The following is an 18,739-nucleotide window of genomic DNA, read 5'->3' on the forward strand; positions in this document are numbered from 1 at the left end:
GAGAGGCCATGGAGGCCCTTCCCCCCCAGGAGGTCAGCGGTAAGGGGCGGGTGGCCCCTGGGCATTGCTAGCCTGGCACCCTGGCACTGCCCAAGGGACAAACTGGCAATGCTCAAGGGGCACCTTGGCACTGCCCACCAGGCATTGGGCAGTGCCAAAGGGTGGGGCCAGAGGGGGGGGCCAAGCCTATTGGGGGTCAGAGTTTATAGGGGCGATCAGTTGGGGTGGGGGGTCCCATTGACACTCTGCATAGGGATCAGTGGCAGAGGGAGGGAAGGAAGTGAGCAGGGCTGCCCATCCGATCGGCGGGGGGGAGGTTGGGGCTGCCGACAGAGGGGGTGGGGGGGCAAGACTGCCATTGAGTGGGGGGTAGATCGAGACTGCGGGTGGCAGGGTTCGGGACTGCCAGATGTGGGAATCATTTGACAGACCTGCCATCCCAGGAATCAGCCTGGTAAACCTTCGCTGTACCCCCTCTATAGCAAGGACATCCTTCCTCAGATAAGGACACCAAAACTGCTCACAATACTCCAGGTGTGGCCTCACCAACGCCCTGTACAATTACAGCAAACCATCCCTATTCCTTTACTCAAATCCTCTCACTATTAAAACCAAAATACCATTTGCCATCCAACTTTTCCTGATTCATGTCATTAGTAAACGGGACTAAGGGGCATTTTGAATTTGCTTTGTGAGGGATAGGGAGTGTGACTAGAGCCACCCTTGCCTTATAAGGGGTAATAGGTGCCCAGGGATATATCTCTCGTGGCAAGGGTGCCCCCATGGGTACCTCCCACTGACGGCACATTCTCTGCTAGGATCAACACTGGTTGTGATGGAACGTGTGACTGCAGTGTGAACCCTGGAATCCTCCGTGGCGTTTTAAAGCCAGCAAGTTGCTCCTTTCTCGAAATTCTGATAGATTTGCAGTGTGATCTGTTTATTCAGCTGGTAAAGCAGCCAAGAATAATACACTTTCAATTCAGTGGCAATTAATTAGCGCAGAGCTGTTCAAACTTGCAATTCAAGTACAGCGGACTCAGTGAATAAATGTTCCTCTATGGTTCCTCAACTGAACAATGGAAAGTCCAACAGACAGTCAGTTCGATCTCATTCAGGTTCAGAACGGTTACCAGAGCGACACCGGGATTGAGGGATCTCAGTTACACAGAGAATCGTCCTCTTCAGATCAAAAACAGGGGAATTAAAGACAGAAGACATTGGGTAAACTCGGCGGGTCTGGCAGTATCTGTGGAGAGAGAAACAGAGTTAACAGGTGGGATTTTCCATCCGCACAGACCCAAGACCGGAAATTCCTGCTCGAGGTCATGGTCCGCCCCCACCCTGCTACACTTCCCACGGTGGGAAAATTCCACCTAACGTCTCGGGTCTGTAAGACTCTTCTTCAGAAGGCTCAGGGGATGTTTGATAGAGGTGCTCAAAATCAGAGAAACATCGGGGCGATTCTCCCAAAAGGTTCAAAGTGCTGAATTGGCGGGAAAGCTGGTGTAATTCATGATTGTTTTTTCAGTGGGAGTTCAGACTCGAATCTCCCACACTCTGTACAAGTCAGAGTCACAATCGCGAGTATCATTAAAAGCTTGGGGGGCGGGGCCTATTCACGCCGGAAGCTAACAGTTCTGGGACTCTGCGCATGCGCAGTGGCCCCTATCTGTCAACCTGAAGTTTGCTGCGCATTCCACCCAATCTCTCAAGTCTGTAAGACTTCTTCAGAAGGCTCAGGGGACATTTGATAGAGGTGTTCAAAATCATAGAATTCCTACAGTGCAGAAGAGGCCATTCGACCCATCGAATCGGCACCGACTCTCTGACAGAGCATTTTATGCAGGCCCTCTTCCCCGGTTTATCCCCGTAATCCCACACACTCACCATGGCTACTCCCCCTAACCTACACATCTTGGGACACTAAGGGGCAATTTAGCATGGCCAATCCACCTAACCAGCATGTCTTCCGTCGGGAAAAAGATACAGAAGTCTGAGGTCACGTACCAACTGACTCAAGAATAGCTTCTTCCCTGCTGCTGTCAGACTTTTGAATGGACTTACCTTGCATTAAGTTGATCTTTCTCTGCACCCTAGCTATGACTGTAACACTCTACACTCTCTCATTTCCTTCTCTATGAACGGTATAGCACGCAAGAAACAATACTTTTCACTATATGTTAATACATGTGACAATAATAAATTAAATCAAATCAAACCTTTTGGACTGTGAGAGGAAACTGGAGCACCCGGAGGAAACCCACACAGACACGGGGAGAATGTGCAAACTCCTCACAGACAGTGACCCAAGCTGGGAATCGAACCCGGGTCCCTGGTGCTGTGAGGCAGCAGTGTGAACCACTGTGCCACCGTGCCGCCCATGCATGAATGCATTTGGCAGAGAAATTGAGGAGAAACTGTTTCCATTGACAGAAGGGTGGGTAACCAGAGGACACAGATTTAAGACAATTGACAAAGAACCGGGGGGTGGGGAAGATACGGTGAACCTGGAATGTGCTACCTGTGAGTTTGGTGAATGCAGATTCAATTATAATTTTCGAGAAGGTAAAGGGGAATGTGGGACTGATTGAATAACTCTTACAAAGAGCTGGCACGGGCCTGATGGGCCAAATGGTCTCACTCTGTGCTGTATGATTTAAATTTGTTTCCTTGACTAGAAAAAGCTTTTGAACCGAGAGCAAATTCAGTCAAAACAAGATCTAGACATTTGATACCAATTAATCTTTCTCCAAAGTTATTTACCACTTCAAAAGCCAAAGCGGTAATGTACTTCCCAATTTCCCATGTGCCAAATGATTTAGTCGACTGTTTGACCTTTACTATTCCTCATCTTCAGTTTAAATATTCAAAGTTTCCGCAGCGACTTTGTGCTAATGAGCATATTTTTGCAATAAAATTTACTACAGGAATACAAGTTAGAACACACGGCTTAGTATTCATCTGGACTGCCAGTCTCTTTGAAGGCAATTTTCTAAACCTTTGAACTTCTTTCTCTTTTTAAGCATTCCTTTTACTCTCATAATCAAAGAACTGAGTGTCATCTTCAGCCACTTCAGAGAATCAGCCGCAATGAGTCGACCAAATTGGTGTTGGATTGCAGTCACGTGTAAATCCAGGCCAGGGAAGGGTGGCAGGTTTCCTTCCCGAAAGGATATCAGCAAACCCCATTCAGTTTTCACCGACAATCTAACAACATCATGGTCACTTTTACTGAGGCCAGCTCTGAAATTCCATCCAAATGAACAATATCTACATTTGCTTAACAACAGTCCCCATCAGACAAATAAATGCACTCTCTTAATGAGTGACCTTTTCCGAGAGGGGTGACAATTTTTACATTTTGTTGGGGGTCCAAACGTAGAAACTAGAAGCAGGAGGAGGCCATTCAGCCCTGCGAGTCAGCTCCGGCATTCACCTCGATCATCAAATTCAATATCCTGATCCCCCCTCCCTCCCAATATCCCTTGGTCCCTTTAGCCCCAAGAGCTATATCTAATTTCTTCTTGAAATCACACAATGTTTTGGCCCCAACTACTTTCTGTGGTAGTGAATTCCACACATTCACCACCCTCTGGGTGAAGAAATTTCTCCTCACCTCAGTTCTAAAAGGTTATCCTCAAACTATGACCCCCCTAGTTCTGGACTTTCCTACCATTGGGAACATACTTTCTGAATCTACCCTGTCTAACCCTGTTAGAATTTTATGAGTTTCTATGAGATCCCCTCTCACTCTTCTAAACTCCAGTGAATATAATCGACTTAGTCACCTTTCAGAACCACTGGGTGCCCCCAAGCACTTTTGCAGCCAATTAAGTATTTTTTGAAAGGCAGTCAGTGCTATAAGGTAGACCATAACCAGGTAATCTTTTCCTCAGCATGATACTGATTGAGCAATAAACAGTTGCCAGGACATCGGGGAGAACTCCCCTGCGCCTCTTCGGAAATAGCATTCCTTCAGCTGGCGAAGGGCATCCTGACTCGAAACGTTGGCTCTGTTCTCTCTTCGCAGATGCTGTCAGATCTGCTGAGATTTTCCAGCAATTTCTGTTTTTGCTCCTTCAGGACCGCACTGGAGTTTGTGACGATACTGAGCCTTTTAGAAATGCATTTTAATCATGTTTCTCTGCAGAATGTTTTAGCAGTCCCTGGGATTTTGTCGGCACCATGTTGTCTGCAGCCAGTGTCCTTTATTGTTACTGAAGCAGTATAGTTGACATTCATGGTTGTTTTAATCTGAACTAATGCAGTGTTCTGTTGTTTCAGTGTTCCCCTGGGATGCAGAGTAGATCCTGATTGGGGGTGATTGACAAGTCGGGTCATATGACTGGGGACAGTTATGTTTTCACAGCGAAGTCCAGTTTTGGTTTTCAGAAGCTGCTTGGAGCTGAGAGACAGCAGTGTTTTCTCCCTCTCTGGAGTTGGAGTTTTTGCTGTCTCAGTGTTGTTGTTTAGGCGCTGCTTTTGAGGTAAAAGGGAGCAGTCTCTCTCTTTTCCCCTCTCTGATTGCAGACTGGGAACTACCAAAGACTAAGTTTACCTCTCTGAAATGTTGCTATTTGGAGGATAGGCAGCACGGTGGCACAGTGGGTTAGCACTGCGGCCTCACAGCGCCAGGGACCTGGCTTGGGTCGCTGTCTGTGTGAAGTTTGCACATTCTCCCCGTGTCTGCGTGGGTTTCCTCCCACACTCCAAAGATGTGCGGGTTAGGTGGATTGGCCATGCTAAATTGCCTCTTAGTGTCAGGGTGTCTAGCAAGGGTAAATACATGGGGTTATGGGGATAGGGCCTGGGTGGGATTGTGGTCGGTGCAGACTTGATAGACCGAATGGCCTCCTTCTGCACTGTAGGATTCTATATATCCTTCTCTGAAAACTGCTGTCGGGATCTCTGTCTAGAAGTGTTAAAAAACTGAAAATCCAGCATCAAGCGAGCATACTTGTGCTTTTGTCAACTAATTCTGAAGAAGGGTGTATGTCTGTGAGATATTGCTTTAAATTGGAACAACAGAGATAGCTGGCTGTTAAGGTTCATACTGTGTCATGTTCAAGTCTTGCGATTGGTAAAAGTTATGCTAAATCTTTTTTATTATACATTAACTGTGTTCTTAAATAAACTTTGTTTGATAAAAGCTTCCTAGTGGGTCACTTGAATCATACATGGAGTGAAATGTGTTATGCTCACTAATGCCAAAATCAAATGTAGACCTTAGGGTCTAGGCTAACTTCACAAAACACCTTGGAGTTTCTGGCCTGGGACTTAACAAGTTTCAGCCTAGATTTCTGTGCCCAAGTCCTGAAGTGGAACTTGAGTCCACAGCTGTCTAATGCAGTGGCAAGAGTGTAAACAACAGCCAGCTGACACACTTGAGTTTATTTTTGCACACCATTTTGTCTGTCCCAGACTTTTAATATTTCTGCCTTTAAATTACATGCCAGCTGTAAGTGCACACATTAAACTCAAAACACAAACAACAGCCCACATTTATTTGGCACCATTGACACAGTTAAAAACACCAAACTGCTTCACAGGAGCGATTATTAAAAAGAATTTGACACAGAGCCATAGCAGGCGATTTTATATACAAAAACAGAACATGCTGGAAACTCTCAGGAGGTCTGGCAGCATCTGTGGAGAGGGAGTAGAGCCAACGTTTCAGGTTAATGACACTTCATCACAACTGTCTCATAAGGAGACTTGAAACTTTGGTCGCGATTTAGTGGCCACATAAGCAGTGGGGAGTGGGGGGAGTCCTGTGATGGCTATCAAATCTAGCGAGAGGCCAAACCTGGATTTGCGCCAGCGAGATTTTGGTTTGCAGCCCCTCCCCCAGATGATGCAATCAGGTTTGAGCCCAAGAAGGGAGCCTGGGTTTGGGTGCTGGGGGGGTTTATTGGGTGCTGGGGGGTTTATTGGGTGCTGGGGGGGTTTATTGGGTGCTGGGGGGTTTATTGGGTGCTGGGGGGGTTTATTGGGTGCTGGGGGGTTTATTGGGTGCTGGGGGGTTTATTGGGTGCTGGGGGGGTTTATTGGGTGCTGGGGGGTTTATTGGGTGCTGGGGGGGTTTATTGGGTGCTGGGGGGTTTATTGGGTGCTGGGGGGTTTATTGGGTGCTGGGGGATTTATTGGGTGCTGGGGGATTTGTTGTGTGTGATGCAGTCCAGCCAGCTGGGTTGGCTGGTTGGCCGGGTGTGTGCCCACAAGCCAATACTGGTTGAAGCCCCCTCCCTCACTGGCTCCAGCCTGGGATGAAATATGCAGCGAAGCTAAGTTTGGAGGGATGGCAGCAACGGGCTCTGTGATGGCTGCCGCTTGAGTAACTGGGATCTCCCCTTTGCTGATTTAAAAAATATCCCCTTACAGTCCTGTTTGCACTTCAGTCCCACACTCCTGATCTAGGGGCACCCGGCGTGGAGGGGGTGAGGGGAGAGAGTAGGACCGCCTCGTGAACCTGCTCCTGGGCCTGGCCAGGCTCGTCCAAAACAGCTCCAGGCAGCGGGCGGCCAAGGGGAGTTGTCCGACCTGACTGTCTGTTTTACGGTATCTAATACATGCCCAAGAGGACAGATAAAGCCATGTCACTGCAACACTGGATCCCAGCTCCACTTTAAATGCCTTAATGTTACATATTTTCGGATGTATCATTGTGAAAAATCATTGTAATTGGCTCTTGCCTTGTGTTGTAAACCTTTATCAGTGATGTCTTTCAAATGATGGCCCTGCTAAGGACACAAGAAATAGAAGCAGGAGTGATCACCAGGCCCTCCAAGCCTGTCCCGCCATCCAATACCATCACGGCTGATCTATAACCAAAAGAGAAAATGCTGGAAAACCTCAGCAGGTCTGGCAGCATCCGTAAGGAGAGAACAGAGCTGACATTTCGAGTCCAGCTTTGACAAAGGGTCATCTGGACTCGAAACGTGAGCTCTTTTCTCTCCTCACAGATGCTGCCAGACCTGCTGAGATTTTCCAGCATTTTCTCTTTTGGTTTCAGTTTCCAGCATCCGCAGTAATTTGCTTTTATCCATGGCTGATCTATGCTGGCCTCAGCTCCTTCTCTGTGTCATTTCCCCCCATTGCCCTCCGTTCAAAAGTAAAAATGTATTCCCAAGTCGCAAGGAGGCTTACATTAACACTGCAATGAAGTTACTGTGAAATTCCCCTAGTCACCACACTCCGGAGCCTGTTCAGGTACCCTGAGGGAGAATTTAGCATGGCCAATGCACCTAACCAGCACGTCTTTCAGACTGTGGGAGGAAACCAGAGCACCCGGAGGAAACCCACGCAGACACGGGGAGAAGGTGCAGACTCCACACAGACAGTGATCCAAGCCAGGAATCGAACCCAGGTCCCTGGCATTGTGAGGCCGCAGTGCTAACCACTGCGCCACCGCGCTGTGCACAATCCTCGATCTATCAAATATTTAGCCACCTCTACTTTAAATACTTCTAACGATCCAGCCTCCACCACCCTTTGGGGCGGAGAATTCCAGAGATTCACCACCCTCTGCCAGAAGAAATTTCTACGCACCTCAGTTTTCAATGACCGTCCCTTTATCTCGTAGTGATGTTCCCTTGTTCAAGACTCTCCCACTAGTGAAAACATCTCACCCTCTGCCCTGTCAACCCCCTAGGATGTTTGAATAAGGTCCCCCCTCACTCTGCTAGCCTCCGCGGATCACAGACCCAGATTATTTAGCCTCTCTTGAGACTTAGCATTTGAAATGCTAATCATTTAAAATATTTTTGCCTTTATTCCAGGGGTGGATTCTCTGATCTCGTCCGTGGCCGCACCTGCTGCAAGTGACGATGGAGAACCTGGCTTTCCCGCCAAAACTCTGCACACTTTCCGCGGCACCAGAGAACTCCAGCCACGAACAAACGGGGAGATTTTCATCGAAGATTTTTGGAATCAAAGTGATTTCAGTTTACAAGCTTTAAGAATCTTATCTCGTGAACCTGGACAATTCAAAACCAGTCCCTACTGATTACAGGTCGCAGCCTGAGACCCCGATCCAAGATTCGCTCCTAAAAGCAGCACCTTCACAACAGTAGCTCTCCCTCGGCACTGGAACAGGTTTATCAGCCTAGGTCATGGATCCTTTGTCAGGCTCCAAGCAATTCAATTTTGAATGACAACGCCAGCTGTCTAATCGCATGTGCTGAACCGAGAAATGGCTTTTCCTTCCCAAGTTAGTTATCAAAACGTCTCTGTATTTTAATGGGAAACATAACCTCAGAAGCATAACTGGTATGTACTGACTGTACACACTAAACCATACTTTGTAGGATATTGCATTTGTGAATAAGCAATGACTAACTTCATTCATTTAAGCTCAAACTGGGTAATAATAGTCTGAATATTCTGTCACTTTCATGACACAGCACGGTGGCACAGTGGTCAGCACTGCTGCTTCACAGCGCCATTGACCCAGGTTCGATTCCCGGCTTGGGTCACTGTCTGTGTGGAGTCTGCACGTTCTCCCCGTGTCTGCGTGGGTTTCCTCCGGGTGCTCCGGTTTCTTCCCACAGTCTGAAAGACGTGCTGATTCGGTGCATTGGCCGTGCTAAATTCTCCCTCAGTGTACCCGAACAGGCGCCGGAGTGTGGCGACGAGGGAATGCCGACATCTCCAGCATTTCAAAAGGTTAGTCATGGGGCAAATCAATTCCAGCCTCACAGGGTACCGAGATCCATTAAAGTTGACCTGTCGCCGCAACAGGTCCACAGCAGACGTCATCTCCTTGGCGCTGCACTCAACCCTGGAACACCTACATAACAAGGACCAATGTCAGACTCCTATTTATTGGCTACAGCTCAGCCTTCAACACCATTATTCCCAAGAAATTCAGCTCCAACCTCCGTGGCCTGAGCCTCGGCACCTCCCTCTGATTGGATCCTGAACTTCCTAATTCACCGACCGCAATCAGTAAGGATAGGCAACAACACCTCCTCCATCATCATCCTCAACACCGGTGCCCCACAAGGCTGTGTTCTCGGCCCCCTACTGTACTCCTTATACACCTATGACTGTGTGGCCAAATTCCCCTCCAATTCGATTTTCAAGTTTGCTGACGACACCACCGTAGTGGGTTGGATCTCAAACAATGACGAGATACAGTACAGGAATGAGATAGAGAATCTGGTGAACTGGTGCGGCAACAATAATCTCTCCCTCAATGTTAACAAAACAAAGGAGATTGTCATCGACTTCAGGAAGTGTAAAGGAGAACATGACCCTGTCTACATCAACAGGGACGAAGTAGAAAGGGTTGAGAGCTTCAAGTTTTTAGATGTCCAGATCATCAACAACCCGTCCTGGTCCCCCCATGCCGACACTAGAGTTAAGAAAGCCTCACCAACGCCTCTACTTTCTCAGAAGACTAAGGAAATTTGGCATGTCAGCTACGACTCTCACCAACTTTTACAGATGCACCATAGAAAGCATTCTTTCTGGTTGTATCACAGCTTGGTATGGCTCCTGCTCTGCCCAAGACCACAAGAAACTAGAAAAGGTCGTGAACGTAGCCCAATCCATCACGCAAACCAATCTCCCATCCATTAACTCTGTCTACACTTCCTGCTGCCTCGGCAAAGCAGCCTGCATAATTAAGGACCCCACACACCCTGGACATTTTGTACTTGTCCAGCCATCTTGAAATCACATTTATTCATATCAGCCTCGTCTCACCAAGTGTTTGTTCAGTCCAGTTGCAAAGAGATTGAGAATATGTGAATATGTTGTCCCGTCAGATCACAACTGGATGCGATTGTTAAATCTCTGGGTTATACCATTGTACAAAGTAGCCTTGGGGATAGTGCCTTAGGGCAATGAGTCAACTCCTATGAAAGTAAGATGCCTGGCTACTTAAGGAAGTAACTGATACTACTGAATCCAAAAGGTACCTCTGACAGGCACACATTCATATGCCAGCAGCTCTTTCATTTGGAGCAGGGGTTACAGTGAGATATCCTCTTTGAATAGAGGTGTTGTATCTGTCTGAATGTGTGATGTGATACTCTATTGTGGAGTTTCCTCAAACAATTAAATTGGAAGCATTGCCTCTTCATCCACTGGTCGCAATGTGACCCAAACCATCCAACCACAGATTAGCTGCGAGTTCTCTTCAGCAATATCATCAAAAGTTATTGTCGCTATTTCTCACACCTTTGTTTCAATTTGCCAATTTGCTATAAATGCCACCAGCAAAGGTCCATTCGTCACCCACAGTAAATACAGAAGCGAGACCAATCACACAGGGATAGTGTCAATTGAGATTTCCTATTATAAACCTTCCTGAAAGGAATTGGTGACCAATCAGCTTCCCACCCATTAACTCTGTCTACACTTCCCGCTGCCTCGGCAAAGCAGCCAGCATAATTAAGGACCCCACGCACCCCGGACATTCTCTCTTCCACCTTCTTCCGTCGGGAAAAAGATACAAAAGTCTGAGGTCACGTACCAACCGACTCAAGAACAGCTTCTTCCCTGCTGCCGTCAGGCTTTTGAATGGACCTACCTCACATTAAGTTGATCTTTCTCTACACCCTAGCTATGACTGTAACACTACATTCTGCACTCTCTCCTTTCCTTCTCTATGAACAGTATGCTTTGTCTGTATAGGTGCGCAAGAAGCAATACTTTTCACTGTGTGATAATACATGTGACAATAATAAATCAAATCAAAATATTTTGCTTAGAATCACAGAATCCTACAGTGCAGAAGGAGGTCATTTGGCCCATCGAGTCTGCACCAACCACAATCCCACCCAGGCCCTATCCCCATAACATATGCATTTACCGTGGCTAGTCCCCCTGACATTAAGGGGTAATTTATCATGGCCAATCCACCTAACCCACGCATCTTTGGACTGTGGGAGGAAACCGGAGGAAACCCACGCAGACACGAGGAGAACGTACAGACTCCACACAGACAGTGATCCGAGCTGGGAGTCAAACCCAGCTCCCTGGCGCTGTGAGGCAGCAGTGCTAACCACTGTGCCACCATGCTTCCCATTTTCCTTGAAACAAAAATAGGGTAAGTAAAAGTATTTTGTCTGCATGCAAACGTGTTTGTGTGATTTTGTAATAATTCTTGTTACATTTCAAGTTAGATAGAATTGCTTTGGTTAACGATGAACTGCAGCAAAGAGGCTCACTTTATGATTTTGTGCTCCTGGCTGGGAGGTCGGCCCGATGGAAATCAATACCAAAGTTGTAGCACACGCTCATATCATTTGTCAACTATTTAAATAAAATCTTGAAAAGTTATGCTCGGCACATGCCTTGGCTTGTTCTCACTGGAACGATGGAGGTTGAGGGACGACCTGATAGAAGTCTACAAGATTATGAGAGGCATGGACAGAGTGGATAGTCAGAAGCTTTTTCCCAGGGTGGAAGAGTCAATTACTCGGGAGCACAGGTTTAAGGTGCGAGGGGCAAGGAGATGTACGAGGCAAGTTTTTTACACAGAGGGTGGTGGGTGCCTGGAACTCGCTGCCAGGGGAGGTAGTGGAAGCAGATACGATAGTGACATTTAAGGGGCGTCTTGGCAAATAGAGTAAGAAGTCTCACAACACCAGATTAAAGTCCAATGGGCTTATTTGGAAACACGAGCTTTCGGAGTGCTGCTCCTTCATCAGGTGAGTGTTGTCGGGACACTTCTTTGCAGTAATCCGTTTTGTTCAGTATGACGGTGGCCCTTCCGTTGTCTGCTGGTTTGATGACAATGTTGCAGTTGGTCTTGAGAGCGCGGTTGGCGTTGTGTTGTGCTTGGGTGACGTTCGGGGCTGTCTTGTGAGTGCGGCTGATAAATCCGCATTGATGCATCTCCTGACAGCTTGAGCATCCATGTCAAGTCTAGGGCAGCAGTCTTCCGGAAGGGTCCAATTCAATTCTTTCCTCTTCGGTTGCTGCACCGCAGATCTCTCTGTCAGCTGTTCCAGTTCGCTGGTTCATCACCTGATGAAGGAGCAGCGCTCCGAAAGCTCATGATTCCAAATAAACCTGTTGGACTTCAAACTGGTATTGTGAGACTTCTCACTGTGCCCACCCCAGTCCAACGCCGGCATCCCCACATCTTGACAAATACATGAATAGGATGGGAATAGAGGGATATGGTCCCCGGAAGGGTAGGGGGTTTTAGTTCAGTCGGGCAGCAGGGTCGGTGCAGGCTTGGGAGGGTCGAAGGGCCTGTTCCTGTGCTGTAATTTTAATTTTCTTTGTTCTTTGAATTTTCAATATTTATCATGAAGGTTTCCACCTGGAAACACAAAATAGGAATTGCAGTTTCCGTTAGTGATGTTTTCCTTATAATCACATATTATTATTTTTTCACCCTGTAAACAGCCATTCTAACTCAGATTTAGTAATTAGCCTTTTATTGGAATATGTTTTTCCACAATTGCACAGGATTTCCAATGTGCGCTCTCTCTGGCCTGCTCCAATAGCTCAGACAAAGTGCTGCCACTAATATCCTTCAATTTCAAACTACAAGTTGGATTTATTTACAAGATTTAAATATAGGCAGAAATAAAGAAATCTGTAAGGAATGAATCATGCGATCCTTGCACAGAGTCGTGCACATTGAAATCCCCTCTTCCTTTTGGTTGGTGAGTCAGTGACAATGGGTCATTAATTTAAAACCCTCACGGTGCAGAGAGAATTTTACAGATTCATTTTACCGATGCACCATGGAAAGCATTCTTTCTGGTTGTATCACAGCTTGGTTTGGCTCCTGCTCTGCCCAAGACGGCAAGGAACTACAAAAGGTCGTGAATGTAGCCCAGTCCATCACGCAAACCAGCCTCCCATCCATTGACTCTGTCTACACTTCCCGCTGCCTCGGAAAAGCAGCCAGCAAAATCAAGGATCCCACGCACCCCGGACATTCTGTCTACCACCTTCTTCCGTCGGGAAAAAGATACAAAAGTCTGAGATCATGTACCAACCGACTCAAGAACAGCTTCTGCCCTGCTGCCGTCAGACTTTTGAATGGACTTACCTTGCATTAAGTTGATCTTTCTCCACACCCTAGCTACAACTGTAATACTATGTTCTGTACACTCTCCTTTCCTTCTCTATGAACGGTATGCTTTGTCTGTATAGGGCACAAGAAATATACTTTTCACTGTATGTTAATACATGTAACAATAATAAATCAAATCAAATCAAATCAACGTCGCAAGAGCAAGAACGATCTTCAGGGCTCTGCCTGGGTAACTGACACCATCGATTCATTGCAAACTGACACTCATAGGGGCATCAGGCAGCGTAAGGGTGCGAGCGCACACGGATGTCACACAGGAGCTTGGGCTGCAACACTCACCAGCTAATGGAATCTGTGCACTGAATGTGTGCCATCCATCTCACACTCTCGCTCTCCTATCAGCTACAGGACATCCTGCTTGTTAATCACTGACTGGGGAGGGCGCAGTAGCTACCATGGGCATGCCTGCTCCTGAACTGCTCATGCAAACATTGGACTAACAACAATGGTGAGGCGATGGCCGAGTGGTATTATCGCTAGACTATTAATCCAGAAACTCAGCTAATGTTCCAGGGACCCGGGTTCGAATCTCACCACGGCAGATGCTAGAATTTCAATTTAAACATATCCGGAGTTAAGAATCTACTAATGACCATTATCAATGTCGGCATTCTTCTCTTGCAGTTGAGGCGGCACGGTAGCCCAGTGGTTAGCACTGCTGCTTCACAACTCCAGGGACCTGGGTTCAATTCCCGGCTTAGGCCACTGTCTGTGTGGAGTTTGCACATTCTCCTTGTGTCTGCGTGGGTTTCCTCCGGGTGCTCCGGTTTCCTCCCACAGTCCAAAGATGTGCGGGTTAGGTTGATTGGCCATGCTAAAAAATTGCCCCTTAGTGTCCTGAGGTGCGTAGGTTAGAGGGATTAGTGGATAAAATATGTAGGGATATGGGGATAGGGCGTGGGTGGGATTGTGGTCGGTGCAGACTCGATGGGCTGAATGGCCTCTTTCTGTACTGTAGGGTTTCTATGATTCTATGATTATCGATTGTCAAAACAAATCCCATCTGGTTCACTGATGTCCCTTTAGGGAAGGAAATCTGCCATCCGTATTTGGTCTGGCCTATATGTGACTCCAGAAGCACAGCAATGTGGTTGACTCTCAACTGCCCTCTGAAATGGCCTAGTGAGCCACTCAGTTCAAGGGCAACTAGGGATGGGCAATAAATGCTGGCCCAGCCAGCGACACCCACGTCCCACAAATGAATTTAAAAAAAACAATCCTTCTGTCCTGCAAGAGAAGAATGCCCACAATGAAACAGGAACGCTTCTAGAGCTAACCCCACATAAAAGTAAATTTTTAAAGTTTATTTATTAGTCACAAGTAAGGCTTACATTAACACTGCAATGAAGTTACGGTGAAATTCCCCTAGTTGCCACAGTCCAGTGCCTGTTCAGGTCAATGTACCTAACCAGCATGTCTTTCAGACTGCGGGAGCAAATCGGAGCACCCGGAGGAAACCCACGCAGACACGGGGAGAACGTGCAGACTCCACACAGACAGTGACCCAAGCCGGGAATTGAACACAGGTCCCTGGCGCTGTGAGGCAGCAGTGCTAACCACTGCGCTACCGTGCCATCCCACCCCCTACCTTAAAGAGGTAAGAAGACTGATGACTAAATGCTCGGTCCACAGGAGTGCCTTCAGGAATGTCGAAGAGAGGCAGAGAGGGAATTTCAGAGCTTTGGCATCCAGGGGCAGCTGATGGCACGGTGATTAAAATCAGGGATGCATGGAAGGTGAGAATTAGAGGAACCCAGATATCTCAGGGAGTCATGAGAATGGAGGAGATTGCAGAGTGAGGCCATGGAGGAATTTGAAAACCAGGATGAGAATTTTTAAGAATGAGGTTTGAGTTCCTTAATTAAAGAGGTTTAGTCCCACCTGTACCAGGGAACCTGACCAGTATCTCCACTGCTGACAATAGGTGTGACTACCCATTTAGTAGCAACCTGCTCCTCATAAATAACCTGCCCTGGTAAATCTCTCAAAGGATTCATGTGGTCTTCAATTATTTACCAGTTTCTCACATAACTGATGATAAAACCTCAGCCACTTATATTCATCCCCAATCCATTCCGGAATGTATTTTTGTTATTTCTATCCACACTTTTTTAGTTGTCAGTTTCCCATTCCCACTTCTACTCACTGAACACTTATTCACTTCACACCTAGCGATGTGAACATTGTAAGGTTAATCTCTCCACACACCTCCCTCTTTTACCATTGAACTTCCACTTAAAACTTTTTTTTCTTTTTAATAAAGTTTTCCATGCACATGCATTGAAATAAAATAAACAACAGGAGAGGCGATGGCCGAGTGGCTTTATCACAAGACTATTAATCCAGAAACTCAACTAATGTTGATTCTTGATTTGATTTGATTCATTATTGTCACATGTATTAACATACTTAATTAAGCTGGCTGCTTTTCCGAGGCAGCGGGAAGTGTAGACAGAGTCAATGGATGGGAGGCTGGTTTGTGTGATGGATTGAGCTACATTCACGACCTTTTGTAGTTTCTTGCAGTCTTGAGCAGAGCAGGAGCCATACCAAGCTGTGATACAACCAGAAAGAATGCTTTCTATGGTGCATCTATAAAACTTGGTGAGAGTCATAGCTGACATGCCAAATTTCCTTAGTCTTCTGAGAAAGTAGAGGCGTTGGTGGGCTTTCTTAGCTATAGTGTCGGCATCCCATGGGGTGACCAGGACAGGTTGTTGGTGATCTGGGCACCTAAAATCGTAGAGCTTTCGATCCTTTCTACTTCGTTGATGTAGACAGGGACATGTTCTCCTTTACGCTTCCTGAAATCGATGACAATCTCCTCCGTTTTGTTGACATTGAGGGAGAGATTATTGTATAAACCCATGTTCCACGAATGAAGGAAAGAAAAGCTTTACATTGACATAGTGCTTTTCCAATGTGCTTCACAGGACTGTTCGAAAACAAAACTACAGCACCAAGCCACATCAGGGGATGTTAGGTCAAGGTTGAGAATGTTAAATTCAGGGGTGTTGTTTGACCGGGAGCCCAGCAATGGGGGTGAATGGGACTTGGTACAAGTTAAGACACGGGCACTGGAGCTTTGGTTTATCCCACTTCTCCAGAGAGTTGATGTGGGAGACAGAGGTTGTTGGAATAGTCAAGACCCCAGAGGTAAACATAATGTGGAAATGCCAGCGTTGGACTTGGGTAAGCACAGTAAGAAGTCTCACAACACCAGGTTAAAGTCCAGCAGGTTTATTTGGAATCAAGAGCTTTCGGAGCGCTGCTCCTAATCAGGTGAGTCTCACACCTGGATGTGGGTTTCAGCAGAGAAGGTGAAGTTAGATGGTGGGGTCTTGGCGATGATGTAAATATACGGTCAGAAGCTCATCTCATGATCAAATGTGACCCCCAGAGTTACAAATGGACTTTCTCAGACTCATGCCAGGGAGAAGAACGGGGTCGGTAGCTGGAGCACAGGGTTGGAGCAGGTTGGAGCAGGCCACAAAAATAATCTCTTCAGTTTTCCCAATGTTTAATGGAAGATGTTTCTACTTATCCAATCTGACAATAACCTCCATTTTTATTCTAAAATAAAAGCAAATTGCTGTTTTCTACTACAGAAAATGCTGGAAAATCTCAGCAAGTCTGACAGCGTCCATGGAGAGAGAATAGAGCCAACATTTCAAGCCCGGTTGACCGAAGAGTGACATGGTGTCACAATGGTTAGCGCTGCTGCCTCACAGTGCCAGGAACCTGGGTTTAATTCTGGCCTCGGGTCACTGTCTGTGTGGAGTTTGCAAGTTCTTCCTGTGTGTGCGTGGGATTCCTCCCGGTGCTCCGGTTTCCTCCCACAGTCCAAAAAAAAAACTTGCAAACTGCACACAGACAGTGAGGCCAGAATTGAACCCAGCGCTGTGAGGCAACAGTGCTAACCACTGAGTCACCATGCGTACTCCTTGCCTCATCTTCTCCTCCATCTCCCAATCGCAGAGCTGAAGTGACTGATTCCATTTCACATTTTGTCCTGTTTCATTTTATTTATATTAATGATTTGGATGAGAATATACGAGGCATGGTTAGTAAGTTTGCAGATGACACCAAGATTGGTGGCATGGTGGACAGTGAAGAAAGTTATCTCCAATTGCAGCGGGATCTTGATCGATTGGGCCAATGGGCTGATGAATGGCAGATGGAGTTTAATTTAGACAAATGCGAGGTGATGCATTTTGGTAGATTGAACCAGGGCAGGACTTACTCAGTTAATGGTAGGGGGTTGGGGAGAGTTACAGAACAAAGAGATCTAAGGGTACATGTTCATAGCTCCTTGAAAGTGGAGTCACAGGTGGACAGAGTGGTGAAGAAGGCATTTGGTATGCTTGGTTTCATTGGTCAGAACATTGAATACAGGAGTTGGGACGTCTTGTTGAAGCTGTACAAGACATTTGTAAAGCCACACTTGGAATACTGTGTGCAATTCTGGTCACCCTATTATAGAAAGGATATTATTAAACTAGAAAGAGTGCAGAAAAGACTGACTAGGATGCCACCGGGACTTAATGGTTTAAGTTATAAGGAGAGGCTGGATAGACTGGAACCATTTCCTCTGGAGCGTAGGAGTCTTAGGGTGACCTTATAGAAGTCTATAAGATAATAAAGGGCATAGATCAGCTAGATAGTCAATATCTTTTCCCAAAGGTAGGGGAGTCTAAAACTAGAGGGCATAGGTTTAAGTTGAGAGGGGAGAGATACAAAAGGGTCCAGAGGGGCAATTTGTTCACACAGAGGGCGGTGAGTGTCTGGAACAAGCTGCCAGAGGTAGTAGTAGAGGCGGGTACAACATTGTTTTTTAAAAAGCATTTGGGCAGTTACATGGGTAAGAGGGATATTGAGGGATATGGGCCAAATGCGGGCAATTGGGATCAGTTTAGGAGTTTAAGAAATAAGGGTGGCATGGACAAGTTGGGCCGAAGGGCCTGTTTCCATGCTGTAAACCTCTAGGACTCTATGATTTGCACAAGGTGATTCATTAAGCATCCTCAGATTGCAGCTTATACTTCAATCTGCCAATGCCGGCTTCCTTTTATTACTTTGATGAAAGGTCTTCACGGTGAAAGCTAACTTAATGAAATATGGGATTCTGCAATAAAAGGAATTAAAAAGGAGTGTGATCATTACCTTCTAATGTTTTTAATTAAGTTTTGGTATCTGAGCATTTATTTCCCAGTTGTTACGATCCCACTACAGGCTGATAACTTTTGAGAAGATATTAGTGCCCCAGCGCGAGTGCGGTGTTGCACAGCAAGGTTTCGTGTTTTTGGACTTCTACTGTAACAAACAGACTAACATCAACACTGGCCAAACATTGCTGAGTGCCAACTAATACACTAAAGTACAGTGAAAAGCGTTCCCTAGCAACTTCATATTGCAACTGCAAACCCCATGCCACCTTTAAACATTACACTACATTCTCAACAGAAATGTCAGGTGGCATTTTCCATCAGATGCAGATTAGACTGGTTTCAGGAGCAAGGCTCGTCAAAGGCAGCCTGACCTTAAAGAAAGCTTTGGAAGTTGCTGTATCAATGGAATTTGCAGCCTTCGGCACCCTCTCCTTTGCTTCTCCCCTATGTACTCTATGAACGGTATGCTTTGTCTGTATCGCACGCAAGAAACAATACTTTT

This window comes from Mustelus asterias, chromosome 9, assembly GCF_964213995.1.
Source record: "Mustelus asterias chromosome 9, sMusAst1.hap1.1, whole genome shotgun sequence".
Taxonomy (NCBI): Eukaryota; Metazoa; Chordata; class Chondrichthyes; order Carcharhiniformes; family Triakidae; genus Mustelus; species Mustelus asterias.